The following is a 13,481-nucleotide window of genomic DNA, read 5'->3' on the forward strand; positions in this document are numbered from 1 at the left end:
TAGCTGAGTCAGCATTTGGCGTAATGCTTTGGTGGCAAAACTTCACTTGTTGGCAGCAAAACTTAGAGTTAACCGAAGGTTCCAATTGAAGTTTGGCGAGGCAAACCGCAGTTAGCTTTTGGTCAGTAACCATGGTTTCACGTGTTCAGGCGTACTGCAGTTACGACATCGGCCAGCTATAACTGTGGTTATCCTGTAGGTCTGAATTCAGCCACAAACAAACAAGCCAACAACAACAACAAAAACCTCAGTTTGGGACACATGAGTGAGCAATTCTCTGTAACTCTTTTTATTTTTCAAATTTTGTGGTTTGTGTTAAGGAATATACACTTTAAAGTGCACATTTATCTTTTAATTGTTGCTATAGTTGTGATCATTAATATGGAAAGTTAAAGGGAAAGATATCCCACAAGGCAGGATCACACTGCCAACTGTAAAATAACAAATACATGGAGGCTATTCACACGAGCGTGCAAAACTGGGCTGAGGGAACCCAGCCCAGTTTTGCACACACATGTGAACCACCGAGATTGCACCCAATCCCAGTGGTTACATGGTGGCAAACCCACCAAAGTAGCCTCCTGATAAAATGAGGTTAAGGGAGTGAACGCTCCCTCGACCTCATTTTTTTGATTGTGTGTCTGCCATGGCTGCTTGCAGCTGCAGTGGGCACCCTCAGGGGGGAGGGGGATCCCAGTGATGGACCATGCAATTGGGGCTCCGTGGGGCAGGGTGCTGTGAGGAGGTGCTTCCCTGCACCTGACCCCCAGAGCTGCTGGGTGAGCCACAGGCAAGCCGCCACTGCGGACAATCCCAAGGGAAGGGTCAGCAATCGTCTGCGAGAAGGGTAAGTAAAACCCGCCCTTTCCAAAGACCTCCACAGAGCTCTTCTCCCTGATCGTGATTAGAGCGTCTTAGTGTAAAGAAAGTGTTATACATGCACACAAGCACAATCTCTATGGAGTACCTGAACTGAAGATTTATGATAGAAGGGGTTCATTTGTTTTTAGAAAGGCTGGGAACCCCTGGGCTATGGGAAATCCACTCATCCCTAGTTTCTAGTGTAGAGAAACTTAAATGATATTCAAAAGATTCACGAAAGAACAATACAGCTTGCTTAAAATGGTTGAAACCGCTAGCAATTTGACGAGAGAATGGAGCCAAGTGAAATTAAAAAATGGCCTTTAGCAGAGAACATTTGCATCACCCTGCTGAGCTCATGTTATCAAATATTACGAGGATGAGCTGGTCACTTGGATGGTATTAACACTGCCTTTTGCTTGCCTGAAGGCTCCCAAACAGTGTCTCCTGTCCTTTCCCCACAAAATGATTGAATTCACAGCTTGGTTTCCACAGAATCACTTTCGGAAGAGATAGCCGCGCCTTGATCTGAAGAGGCGTTCTGAATATACAGTGTCAGCAACCAAATAATTATTTATTTGAAATAGGAGGCATTCAGCGGAGCTGATAGTTATCAATATTGAGCTCCGTAAGGCAAGTAGGGCAGAATGTGCCAAGACTGGGGGGGTTGTACAACTTGTCCAAACTCAGCATGTCCTGCCTGACAGAAGTAGGGCACATGTGGTTACCAGAGCTCCGGCAGCTCTGCTGAATCTGGGGTTTGGTGCTACCATGGACCCGCATAGTTAAAGAAAACGTAATATGATTATGCTAAACTACATATAAGACATTTCAAGTGGCTGAAGCCCTTCACATACATTGCCTCTGTCATCCTCAGAACAGCCCTGCCATGGGTGTAGCGTCCATTAGACAAGCAGGAACAAATGTCCCTGGCCCCAGAGGGTCCCCTGGAGGGGAGGCCAAGATAAGAAGCAACAGTGGGGCAGTGGTAGCGGCAGCGGCAGGGACACCGAGAAGGAGGTAGGAGCAGCGGCAGGGAGATGTTGTCCCCCACCTTGTCTGACATCAGATGCAAGGGGCATAGCTTAGGGCACTGGGGTGTGCACGCATCGCACATGTGATGGGGGCCCCTCCACAGATTTCGTCCCCTGGCCCCCAGGGGTATCGCTATGCCCCTGAACCCTGCAAGGTCAATATCATTATCTCCTTGTTGCAGTTGGGGTGGAAGAATTATAGCTCACTTAAGGCTACCTAAACAGTTCGTGGTGCCGGTGTGATTTCGACCAGGGACCTTCTGGTTCACAACTGACAGCAGCCCTATTCTGTTATTAGATTTAAATTTAAATTTATTTATTTACGGTACAAGACCAAACATAATGTACATACAACAAGCAGCAATAGTACAATTATCAGAAGAAGAGAAAGGGGGAGAAAAGAATAACACATAAAACATCAATTAAAATTAGTTAAAACATTTCTTATTTTTATAGCAGCTGTACAAAATCCGGCCATGGCCAAGGTAATTCCCTTGTGCCGACCTGACAGAAAGAGCTCAACAGAGAACTCATCCTGATGTCCCCAAAATTTGCACAAATAAGGTTCAAGCCAAGAGGTATGGAAGGTTTTGTAAAAGGTACAGTGTAAAAGCACATGTGCAGTTGTCTCAGCCACTTCTGCACCACAGGGACATAGTCGATCCTTATAAGGGACGCCCTTATACCTTCCCTCCAAAACCATAGATGGCAGGACATTAAATCGAGCCTGGGAGAATGCTCTCCTTTGGGTCAGAGCAGACAAGTATGTAAGATAAATTGCTGGAAATGGGTAAATTGAGAAATAATCATTATAAGCTCCAATAGAGACCCTACTCAGGTCCCTTTGTTTTTTCAGATATTAGTTTTTGTACCTGCGTTCAGATGTCTGTACACCCATATATATTTTAATGTGCATGACGACCTGTGTCCATTTTAAAAGTGAACTGAGTGCAGGCCCCCAGAAATACAGGACACAGATGGGAAATGTACTGCTGCATTCAATTTAAAATGTGAATAACTGCATCTGTGCGCAGTTAAAACTGTACAGTTGCAACTGTACAGAGAAGCCCTGTTCAAGGAGATGTGATTTGACTGGGCCGTGACAGGAGCCTGATTCAGACATTAAGCTGTATGAGTGTACAGATGTCTGTACATTTGTACACAACTTTGTGTGGATGACAATATCTGTGTACAGTCAGATACATTTTTTAAAAGAACCTGAATGCAGGCCCTCCAAATGCATGGCACAGATAGGAAGTAGTCTTCTGTTATCTGCATTCGGCATAACATGTGAATGATTGTACCTGTGTACAGATGTATACTTGTGTACACTGTACTCCCGTTGTATGGGTGTTGAACATAACGTGTGAATGGGCCTGGGGAGGGGGAGGAAAGGGGGAGGGGTCCAACTCTTCCCTTTCATGCCATGCCCACAAACCAAATCCCCCCTGCAAACAACTATTAGTCACGGGGGGGAAGCTCAGCTGCACAAAATGTGCCTGTAAGTCCTCCCCAGTGGCTAAGAGCAGCTTCAAGGAAGGTGAAATTCAAGAGTCAGGGGAATTGCCCCATGGGGGGAAGGTTGGACCCCCCCCTCCCTGTGTCCAAGCCCTGATCCACATCGGCAGTCTCCAAGGCTGCTTTTCACAATACATTCGTTCTGATCATTGCCCCATGTTCCCATTTTGCCAAAGGATGAGCTCTGTTTGATTCACACAACTGCATTCGCTTTCTTCAAGATAACATGTCAGATTCCCATAAAAACTTCCTCTTCGTTTGTATTTCTAGGAATCACCTACTCGAAAATCTGCACCTTCTCTGCCGTGCCGACTGCACCTCTTGTCGGTTTCAACCACACAACTATCCGTCACTGTAAAGTCACCATAGATATTATGGCGCCAGCTTATCTGTTACCATTACAGCCTGTGGATTTATGTACAGTAAAGTCTATTTATAAAGCTGCCTGTATGACTGCCCAATGCTTTCCAATAAATTTAGTTTCCCCCTTTCCCCCTCCCTCCACCCCCCAGTTTCCTTCTGCTGATTTGTCACATTCTGAGAGCCCTTTTGCAGAACAGCGTCTGGTGATGTGTTTCTAGGAATCAAAACTAGACTAAAGACATTCATCACATGGCAAAAGTTCTTTGGTACTGGATGAGAGAAATTGAACTCTTCATATCTGGTAGGATGATGGACACAAGAGCGTGATGAGCTTTGATAGCAGTCAGGAAGGTATTGGAAACAGCCTTTGTACTCATGCTTTGTGGAAAGAAACTGGACAACCTTTTTTTCAGTTCCCATGAGGCCACTATGCTGCCATTTTGGTATATGCCTGAATTGCCATCAACAAAAATGACCACAGTGCCTCCAAAACTGTGTGCTTGGAAGTGTGTGGAATTGTAACATCTGCAACAGAGATAAGTGAACAGCTCACCTCTGATTAACTCGGAAATGATCCAAGTTTCCCCCTGCAAAACAAGGCAGAACACAGACAATTTTCTGATCCAATCTGATGGTTGCTGCTTTCCTCCTTCGGCATGCTGCAGAAGACAACTGTCAGAGAGCCAGGACAGGAATCCTCTCTTTCCCCCACTACACGTACACGTACACGTACTCTGGTTGGGCTGCAAAGCCAAGGGCAGGGATACTGTGTTGGGAGTGGGCTGAGATTGGCAGGGAGGGCTGACACATGGGGGAAAGAGGGGTGGTGAATTTCCCTGAGCTCAAACACAGAGAAAAATTGGGAGGCTTGAACAGCTCGCTTTTCCTTTGAGGTAGGCTCCTACAAGCTCCCACAGTCTTCGATCTGATCTTTATCACTGCCTTTACTACTAATAATAATAATTATAATTATACAACTATCTATACATCACCATCACGGTACGATGGTGGTGGGGGCAGACAGCAATGGCGCCTTGCAAGTAAAGCAGCTTTGGCTGCTTCTCCTCCCATGGCTCTGTTTTTGACCAGTAAGTCTTGGTCACAGAAGAGGAGCACTGAGGCATTTTAGTAATGTCTGGAGCTGCCTATAGAGGTCTGGCTATGCCATAGCTAGACTTATAGACCCCCTTTCCTGTCCAAGTTGGGTGGTCTATAGTGGGGCATTTTTATAATGTCTAAAGCTGCTGATGCCTCCTTCACTTTCCACATCAGAGAACCAGGGACTTCTCTCATACCAGTGCAACTCTTCAGTTAGCAAACATGAGCACTGATGTGGTGTCAACATCCAAAGCCTAAACAGACTTCAGGATGCTGAGCTGCTCCTCTTGGAGCTAGAGACCTGAGGTGGCCCTTGGATGGGCTCTTTATGCAGAACGTATCAATACCTGGTTTTGACCTTTAAAGCCTTTAACGGTTTGGGCCCGAGATACTTGAGGGACCGCCTGCCCCCAAGGGTTGCTGCCCACTTGATGAGATCATCTGAGGGGGCTCTGCTCTGGGTGCCGACAATGAGTGAGGCTCAGTTCTCGTGCACACGGGACAGGGCCTTCTCTGTTGCTGCCCCCAGACTTTGGAATGCTCTCCCAGTGGTCATTCGCTTCTCGGACTCCATCACAGTTTTTATGAAGCTTGTTAAACCTTGGCTTTTTATCCAGGCCTCTACGTGATAGTTTTATTGCTGCTTCTGTGTGTTTTTATCTGTGTACGGTTTTTATGTTTGTATTTTATATATTCTAAATCAGATTTGTTATATTTTTCGCTTAATACTTTTAGCTGTTGTTTTTATTATATATTTTTTAACTTTTGTAAACCGCCTTGGGATTGTTTTTAATGAAAGGCAGTATATAAATTTAACAATAAAATAAAAATAAATAAAATAATTTAACAGTAAAAAATGCATAAATCATTCCCTCTCCCAAAGCAGATGTTATTCTCCCTGAACAAAATGCAAAGCAAGTGCATTTTTGTTACAGAAGCCTATCTGTGAAAGCAATCCCAAATATTCCATCAACAGCGACAAGAAGATGTTTGTGGCAAAACACACATTGTGGATGAGGTGGAAGAGTCAAATTGACAAATCTCTGCCTTTTGATCTGAAAAATGGCTTGTGATCTTTTTGTGGGAGGAGAAATCTGTAAAGTTACTCTTACCTTTTGATTGACTGAAGTGTAATACGAAAGCTTCCAGAAGGGGATAAGAAAGAGTAAGCTTCAGGCATCTGAGCCGTTGCTGTTGTGTTTGCAGAAATCTCCTCATTTCCCCAAAGAATAAGTCAAGGAAGGAGACTCCGTGCCAATCATTTGGGATACATGCTTGAAAGAAAACAAGATTGCGTCAGACAACAAGGATTGTCTCTTTTTGCCTTCTCTCTTTTTCTTTCATTGTTCATCAAAGCTGTGGTCTGTAGCAATCAACTTTCCTTCTGAGGCATCCCAGCCACAAACTAGTGTTGAGGGTTTAAAAGGGTGAACAGGTAGGTAGCTTTCTTTGTGCAGTGTACAATTATTCTTTGGAATTCTCTGCCACAGGATGACTGATATTATACAAAAATGCTGTAATGGTTTTTGATCAGTACAGGTAAATGCACTCAGTTGACCCTGAGTTACAGTGTACTTCAAACTTATAGTGTCAAATTGTGCCCATAAATTTTCCCCTTTGCAGTGGGGGGCAGACAGTGGCTGACATAGAGAGAAAGGCAACACCAGTGCAGTGAGAAGGGCAAACTAACAGCTCTTCCAGACTGTTTGCACTGGTGTACCAGAGAAGGGCAGTTTTTGACAACCTTCCCTTCCCAAGGAAGCCCTCTGTGCCACCCAAAAATATGTCTCTGAGGGTTGCACAGCCCCTGGGGACATATTTTTAGGGGGCATAGAGGGCTTCCTGGGGACGAGGAGTTTGTCAATAATTGCCTCTTCCCCAATATGCTGGTACAGTTTTTCTGGAAGTGTTGTTAATTTGCATCTCTCAGTGCACCAGTGCTTCCTTTTTCTGGATGTCAGCCGGCTTCAGGGAGCAATTTGGATCAGAACTATAGCATGAGGGGGAAAGAATGAAAAAACCCTTCCCACATGTGCCTGAGCCCTGATCCTAATTGCCACTCTCCAGCTGCTTTTTGAAAAAGAAAGGTATCAGCAATTCCAATTATGAAACTCCCACATTGTGTCTTGTTTGGTGCTCATTGTATATTCAATAGGCTGCTCAGGAGCGTAGCCCACAATGGGTGACCAGGTTCAAAGAACCTGGTCCGCTGCCCCTCAGGGGCTGAACCTCGTGGCCCCAACATGTCCCCATGTCTGATGTCAGATGCAGGGGGTGTGGTTTAGCTCTTGAACAGGGCTGCATGGCCCCGTTTAGGAGTTAGATGGCCAGCACTGTGTTTGCTGAGCGTCCAGGAGTGGCTCTCCCTGAGTGGCCCCGTTCGGGAGTTAGATGGCCAGCATCTTTAGGCAGGGAAAGCCGCTCCTGGTCGCACTGCGAACGCAGCGCTGGCCTTGATCTAACTCCTGAACAGGACCACATGGCCCCATTCGGAAGCTAGACCACACCCCCACATCTGACATCAGACGTGGGGGGGCATGGCTTACCACCCACATCTGATGTCAGGCGTAGGGGGTGGGGCAAAGGCCGCTGGCCTCCCTCTGCTAGTGGGGCTGATGTCTGTCTGTCTGTCTAGCCATCCAGGCATGTAGCAAGGTTGGAGTGGGCCCTGGGACAAAAATGAACATGTGTCATGGCTCAGACTTCTGACTCAGAAGAGTCAGAGCAGGAACGGGAGGATTCACCTGCTAGTGAGGGCTCAGAGGCACAGCAACAGGATTTGGCAGGGAGACCAGCCTCTGGAGCTGAGGATTTGCAACAGCTGCCAGACATGATTTCTGATGGGGAGGAGCCTGGGATTTCACCTGTCTTGAGAAGACATCTCAAGAGGCAAGCTCAGTGGGAGTCACGCAGGCACAGGAGATAACAAGAGAGGAAGCAGAAGTGCTGACTCAGGGAAGCCTGACTGGCTGCTGGTTCTCTTGAACCATATATATTTAGCAGTCTGTCAATTGCTCAGATGCTGTTAGCAACGTCGCTGACCGCAGTCCATGTGCTATCCTGAATTCCTAACTTTTCCGAATTCCAGTTTGCCCTTGTTTATGCTTTCCTGCTATGTTCCAATAATTCCTTGTTTCTGGTGTCCTTCACTCTTTTCATTCTTCGCTCTGTGTTTTCTTTTCAGTTATCACACGGTTATTGTTAGAGGGGGGGTGCCTAGTTCAGTTCAGGGGGACTTAATTCATTTACTATTTTCTTTGTGAGCCTTTTATTTTCTTCATGTAGCTTTGTTGCTACTTTCTGTTAACTCACAGCGGGAGTGCTGAAGGGGGTTGTAAATCCTGTTGGGTGAGCTGAGCTAACAGATTTATGACAACATGGGACCTTGCCCCTCCCCCCCACACACACTCCTCCTCCTCCTTCTTCTTCTGAGAGATAGAAGAGGGAGAGCAAAGTGCAAGTGGCTCCCTATCCCTCACAGGGGCCCAGGGACATCCCCCGACCCCCAACCTTGCTCAAATAAAACTACACCCAGTAACAAAGTCCTTGCACTCACTCAGTTAAAGCTCTACCTCCTGTGCTTTGCAACTCCCTTCAGTTTGTGTTTAGAAAAAAGTTGCAAGCAAAGCCATGGATGCCTTGAACAGCTTTGCAATGATTGCCTGGGCCTGTCTCCCCCGGAAGTCTATCTGAAAAGCAGGAGGAGTCAGTCTGTCTGGAAGTTTTTCACACGGGGCCTTTAAAGCCCTTTAACTTGCATCTCCTCTGGAATGCAGGGGGTACGTTCACATATCAGCCAGATTCACCCCGAAATCCCTGTGAGTTTCCGGGTAGCAGTTTGCACACAATTCAGGTTTTTCACTGAGCGTTAGAGTGTAGCCCAATTTATATCCAGGGTAAAAATATCCACTATTTGTGTCATTGGGGGACAACTTCGAGTACGCAGTAAAGCCTCCCAGTAAACGTGCGGTAAAGCCTGCTGTGTGTAAAAGTTCCTGATAGAACTTGGAGACTCCACAAGCTATAATATTTTACTCCTGGAGTAGGCCACAAGGAGCTGGTAGTTCAGGCTGGCTAATTTCTTTATTATCTTTGGTTTAAGTTGTGGTGTTGTAGCTTCTCTCCTCACCGTGCTTTTCAAACCCAGACCTTTACAATATACCACTTTTTGATGTTGTAACTGCTGGTCTGTGTCTAATCCTAAAATTCCCCATGGCCCAGCTGTTTGGGGCACATTGGTGCAAAAAGAGGGTAGCTCTGGGGCTAGCCATCCGACACCCTGCCCCTGCTCTCAAAATGTTTGAAACAGGCAGGCCCAGCTTTGAGTTAGTGACAGGATACCCAGAGCTAGCCGGAAATTCCCAAAGAAAGTTGTGTCTTGAAGGTACACAACCATACTCCTTTTTAAATAAACAAGGAGGCTATTCCCACGATCAGGTGAAATCAGGCTAGGGGAACCTAGCCCGATATCGCCTGACCGTGAGAACCACCGGCTTGCAGGTGAGCCCAGTGGCCTCCAGGCAGTTAACCTGCAGTTAACCCACCAAACTACCCCTCCCCTTTAACCGGGTTTGCGGAGCGAGTGCTCCGCAAACCCAATTTCTCTGCCCATGAATTGCCGCGGCTTGGCTTCGCGCCATGGCTACTCACGAGGAGACCCCTGACCGGGAGGCTGAAAAGCAGCCTCCCCGCTCGGGGGTCTGTCCAGCATGTCCTGCATGCTCACCGGCAGTCACAGAGCCGGCAGTCGTGTGGCCGGCCAATCCGGCCACCCAGGGCTGCCACCCTGCTCATCTGCAGGGAAAGCCAGCTAAGCCCGCTCTCCCCGCTAACCCCCTCATGGCTCTTCTCACTAATCGTGAGAAGAGCCTCAAGGTGTTTTGTACATCAGTCACACACTGACTAGGGATATGCACAGATTGTGATTCGAAGCATGCTTCACAGCACATCCCTGGCACCTTTGTAGATGTAGGACAGCAGATACATACCTGCTCCTCAGCCACTCGCCACCAGTTCCTGTATCTCTGGCACTCCCCCCAACTATCTCCGCATGCTGGTGGTGCTCTCCCCCAGCCGCCCTCATGTGACACCAGCACGCACATGGCCTCCACGTACGTGTGGTGGCCATGTTTGTGCACCTGCTCTTCTCCAGTGCTGGGAATGTGCTGAGAATCGCACCTTGAAACATAATCCGTGCACATCTGACTCCTAACCCTGACCCCTTTCCCTACCACGCTCGTTGAATATGAGAACAAGAAAATGCAACCTCAGTCAGCAGTGCTCAATTCTGAATCCAGAACATTCCAGAGAAGGCAACTCTGAGCCTCAGCACTTACCTTAGAGCAGAAACTGTGGAGATTCTTCTGTTTTGCAGGGGAAAGTGAGGCTTTAATAATGTATTTTGGTTTTTATTTATTTTTTAATGTGTTTTCCCCCCTGAAAAGCAAACTCTTTCTTAACCTACAAAACACAAATCAATGTCTTTTGTTGCTGTGGCTGTCATCCAGGCCCCAGTGCTTCTCGACAGCTGCGGGGTGTTTCTTCTGTTCCTCGGTTCGGCCTTTTCAATTGCGATCTTTCACTCGCCCGGACTCCCCTGCTTCTTGGCCTTCAGACAAGAGGTATTCTGGCTTTTTCAACTCACCAAGACTCACAGAGCTCCAGCCGTTTTCTTTTATGTCCTCCCCTTTTCAAGCGGTTTCCACCACTGCTGTGGCGACCTCAGCCTAGACCGCATGATTATTTCATTATTAAACTTTAGCCTATGCCGATTTATACAGCAAGGCTAAGGTGATGAGCACTGGAGGGAGTCGCTATGAATAATGAATTTGGCCAGACTGGCCCACCCAGTCGATAATGGACTGTAAGGCAAATGGCAGACATGGAAAGCCTTCTGCCATGAAAGAGACCAGCACTGAGTCTGCTAAGCTTTCATGTAGCGGAATGGAAGGCTGGTCGCTCACAGTCTCCGATGAGATGTTTGATCACATCACAGCCCCGTTCTCCAAAGGGCCAATCAAAAGCGCTCATTGTGGCTTGTTTGGTCCCTTTCTCCTCAGCTCTGGGCTCCAGAAGTCAAAAGAGCATTTGGAGAGCTGCAGTGCTCAATGCTCGCTGTATGCTTTCTGAAATGGAGCTTGCTGAGCACGTTTTAATTAGGGGGAGATGTGTCGGAAGTGCCGTATGCTCGCCGTCTGGCAAAGTTCAGGCACATCAGGTGATCTGGACTTGTGAGGGGAGAACAGAGCACAGAGAACAGAGCACAGAGGACCCCCCCCTTCTGAATTCCAACCCCTCCTGCCTGGGTAATATTTGCCATCCCTGTTTTACACCGCCCCTTCTTTGCTGGCAGACAAGCAGAGGCTAACAGCTTTGATCATCGCAGAAAGCCCCTTTTGATCCAAATCCACAGATTTATTTATTTTTTCAGCTGGCACAAGTGACCAGCCCTCGTGCTGTTTGTTGCCAATATACCTGAGTCAGTTTGGAAACAGGGAAGTAAGCATCTTCTGTTGGAAGAGCAACATGGATTTGGGGTACATTAACATGGCAGAATACAGGTCAGGCCAACACAGGTCTGTCATGAGAAGATTGTGATAGAAGAAGATTGGGGAGGAGAGCTCATCTTGTGGTAGCAAACATGAATTGTCCTCTTTGCTAAGCAGGGTCTGCCCTGGTTTGCATTAGAATGGGAGACTACATGTGTGAGTATCCCTTAGGGGATGAGGCCACTCTGGGAAGTTCAGTCCAGCACCCCCTCAAACACCCCCCATCCCAGTATGGCATGACCCAGGCCATGCAGAAGGCTATTGCACAGGTGAGGTGGCTTCCAAAATGGCTACCACACCAAGGGGGGGAGGCCATAAACCAGCCAAAGAGCAGCCGAACAGCCAATTTCTGAAATAAGGGAGGCCAGCAGCGGGATGGAGAACCTCCATGGGCCTCCCTGCCACCTTGGACAACTCCCCTGAAGGAGGTAAGATTTTTTTATTTTATTTTTACCAAACAAACTTGCAAACCTCCAGGGGGGTTCGGTCCAAGGTTGGACCAAACAGGGGGTGGTTCGGGTCGACCCCGAAAAGTTTTGACATCGAACCTGTTTGCACATCCCTACCATGAAACTCACTGCGTGACTCTGGGCCAGTCGCATATCTCTCCGCCTAACCTACTTCACAGGGTTGTTGGGAGGACAAACATAACCATGTACACTGCTCTGGGCTCCTTGGAGGAAGAGCAGGATATAAATGTAAGAAATATATAAAGAAAGAAAGAAATCTAATATTATAAGACAGCAGCTATGATATGAAGGTGAAAGCAGCAGAGAGCTTCGTGAGTCTAGGAGCCCCCTCCCATGCTTTGTGTAGGTGCCTCCACTGCTATCCTTCCTTTCGAGAAGAGGTCATGGAGGAGGGAGGTGGCTGGTGAGAATCAGGGCTCTGAGCAATTCATTGGGAGGCCATGTCTGATGGGCCATCCCCTAATGGCACCCCCAATTTAGGGTATAGATCCTCCAAGGCTTTAAAAAGCAGCAACGGTGTTTCATAATCAGTCCCGGGCTCTACAGGCAGTCACTGTAATGTTTATAATATGATGAAACAAGCGCCTTCCCTTGAAGTGGGGGTGGTGATCAGCCTGGTTCAATACTTATGTTGTTATCTGCCCATCATGACAAACGATAATCAGATTATCACGGGTTGGATTTTCTCCAGGGGGTCTCTCGCCAGGGCACCTGACAATCGGAGCCGGTGAAGACAAGGCAGACCCAGCAGGTACCATTTAGATTAGAAAGGTTTTCCGTGCTGACTTTATAGATGGAGTTCTGATACACATCATTATGAGCTGGTCATTATGCATAGTTCCTGGCTCTGAAGCCACAAACAGAGTCTGAAAGGCCAAAGAAAAAAAAATCTAAAGAGATGCCTCCTAGCTGGTATCTTCCCAGTGGGCCTAATATTCAAGTTTTCCGAGTAATTCTATGCAACAGAAGAAGATATTTCTAACAGGCACCTATGGGGCCCATCCTGGGAATAAAGCGGATTTTGCGAGACAACCCTGCCTTGAAGTTTAATTCCAGTCCCCCCACCCACCCACCCACATCGGAAAGGCTAGAGTGCTTTCCGATCATTTGTGCTGCATTATTATAGCCTCTCTCGCGCTCCAAAAGGCAAAACTGATAAAGATAAATGTTCCTTAGGAAGTGAGTTATTTCATTTCATTGTATTTGGTATCAAGGAAAAAATGTTTGCGTCCGGAAGATTCTCGCCACAAATGAGCCAGGCACCACTGCTACAATCGGTAGCTCCCTACAGCAGCCCAAGGAATATGGTAACACTCATTAGAGAGCCCCACCAGGGACGCCCCTAATTGCTGGATTTACATTTTGTAGGCAATGCGTATTTAGACTAATAATTCTATTTTGTGATGCTTTACTAGTCAGAGAAGAAAAGAGCATATTCTATTATCCTCGAGGCTGCACAAGACATCTAGCGTGAGCCTGCAACAGATCCTGGAGAGAGAGGGGGGCTTTCATATAATTGGCATCTACCCCACACAATACACTTGATGTTTGACTGTATTTCCAACAGTTCACAAGAAGGCTACGGGATT

This window comes from Hemicordylus capensis, chromosome 1 (assembly GCF_027244095.1).
Source record: "Hemicordylus capensis ecotype Gifberg chromosome 1, rHemCap1.1.pri, whole genome shotgun sequence".
Taxonomy (NCBI): Eukaryota; Metazoa; Chordata; class Lepidosauria; order Squamata; family Cordylidae; genus Hemicordylus; species Hemicordylus capensis.